This window comes from Nannospalax galili, unplaced genomic scaffold, assembly GCF_000622305.1.
Source record: "Nannospalax galili isolate Female #2095 unplaced genomic scaffold, S.galili_v1.0 scaffold1654, whole genome shotgun sequence".
NCBI classification, from domain to species: domain Eukaryota; kingdom Metazoa; phylum Chordata; class Mammalia; order Rodentia; family Spalacidae; genus Nannospalax; species Nannospalax galili.
In genome coordinates this window covers 305931-308257 of record NW_008334135.1, presented here as the reverse complement: position 1 = coordinate 308257, position 2327 = coordinate 305931, and positions in this window count along the sequence as shown.

Genomic DNA, 2327 nt, shown 5'->3' with positions numbered 1-2327 from the left:
AATACACTTTCTATTCAGCACCCCATGGAACTTTATCCAAAATTGACCACATACTGGGGCACAAAGAAAACCTCAACAACTGCAAAAAATTGAAATAATTTCATACATTCTATCAGACCACAATACAATAAAGCTTAAAATCACACTGGAAGAAGTTCTAGTCACTACATGAACTCATAGAGATTAAAAAACACATGCCTGAATGATGAGTGGATAAAAGGGGAAATAAAGAAAGAAATAAAAGTACCTCTATAATTTAGCAAAAAGGACAATACAACACAACAAAACCTCTTGGCCACTTTAAATGCAGTCCTAAGAGGGAATTTTATAGCTCTAAGTACTTACATTTAAAAAATCAGAAAGAGGGGCTAGAGAGATGGCTCAGTGGTTAAGAGCACTGACTGTTCTTGCAGAGGACCTGGGTTCACTTCCAAGCACCCACATGGCAGCTACGAGAACCACCCTTAACTCCAGTTCCAAGGGAATCCTAAGCCCTCTTCTGACCTCAGCAGCATTGCATGACATGGGTGCTCTCACATACATGCAGGCAATACACTCAACGCATAAAATAAAAATAATAAAATACTTTTTTTAAAAAATCAGAAAGAGCACCAAAAAATGATTTAATACTTCAACTCAAGACTCTGGAAAGGCAAGAACAAATGAAACCCAAACCCAGCAGAAGAGAAGAAACAACAAAAATCGATAGAAATTAATGACATAGAAACGAAGAAAACAACACAAAGAATCAATGAATCAAAGAGCTGAAAATAAGATAGGCACACCTTTAACCCACTTAAGCAAAAGAAAGAAAAATCAACTCCAAATCAAAAAAATCAGAGATAAAAGAGGAAACATAACGACACCCAAAAAATCCAGGACATTCTAAGGGAATACTTAAAAACCTAAAATAGTCTATTAAATTTGAAAACCTACAAGAAACAGATGGGTATCTAAAATCATGGAAACCACCAAAGTTAAACCAAGAATAGGTCAACAGTTTAAACAAACCCATAATATATAAGGAAATAGAAACAGTAATACAAAACCTCCCAACTGAAAAAAACCCAGGCTCAGATGGATTTACAGCAGAATTCTATCAGATATTTAAACGAGAGCCCCAAGTTCCTTCTATGAAGCCAGTATCTCTCTAAAACCAAAACCAGGTAAAGATACAACCAAAAATGAAAACTATAGACCCATAACCTTAATTAACATAGATGCAAATATTCTCAACAAAATACAAACTGCATAGAAATGTACATCAAAAATATCATTCACGCTCTGCTTCTGTGGTCTGCGTGGCCCCAAGCTCTTTCCTGGACTCTGGGGCTGACCTCTCAGCACAGGACCACCACTACTTCCTGATCCTGTGCATCCAGACAGATCCAGTTCCTTCTCACGTCAACAAAATACAAACTGCATAGAAATGTACATCAAAAATATCATTCACGCTCTGCTTCTGTGGTCTGCGTGGCCCCAAGCTCTTTCCTGGACACTGGGGCTGACCTCTCAGCACAGGACCACCACTAGTTCCTGATCCTGTGCATCCAGACAGATCCAGTTCCTTCTCACGGTCCCCCCAGAGTTCTCTGGGCCTGGTCCCGTCCTCACCTCCCTCAACTTCCCCAGGCCTACACCACCTGCCAGCATCTCTCCTTGATAAGTCCATCATGCCTTCCCCAATTTGACTCCACCAGCCTCATTCACCCTCCCATATCCCACCAACACTCCTCCTAGCCTGAGGGTTGTCTCATTCCTTGTCTTGGCACCTCAGACGTGGGGGAGCTACCACTGCTACCTGATTCTTTGCAGCCAGACCAACCCAGTTCCTTCTCAAGTTCCCCAGGAGCCCTCTGGGCCTGGTCCCTCCCTCACCTCCCTTTGCTTCCCTGGGCTACACAACCCACCAGCTTCTTTCCTGGACACTGGGGCTGACCTCTCAGATTCCTGATCCTTTGCATCCAGACCAAGCTTCTTCATCAGTGCAGACACCAGGAGGCCTTGGGGCCTCTTCCTGCCCCCATCTCCTTTGCATATCTGGGTGGCACAGCCACCAGCTGCATGAGACCAGTATCTTTCCTGGGCCCTGCTCCCAGGTCAGTCCAATCCCCAAATTTCTGAGGACAACATCTTTCCTGGAGGGATCCAGACCTTAGGAGAAATCCTGAGAGCATCTGATCCTCATCTGAATTGGACCTCTCTGGGAAATTCTGAAGACAAAAGCAATCTGGCCACTCCAGTATAAAATCAAAAGAGAGGACCAGAAACTTAGACAAACCAGCTTTTCATGCCCAAAAAGCAAACCACAAAGGCACATAAAGTTT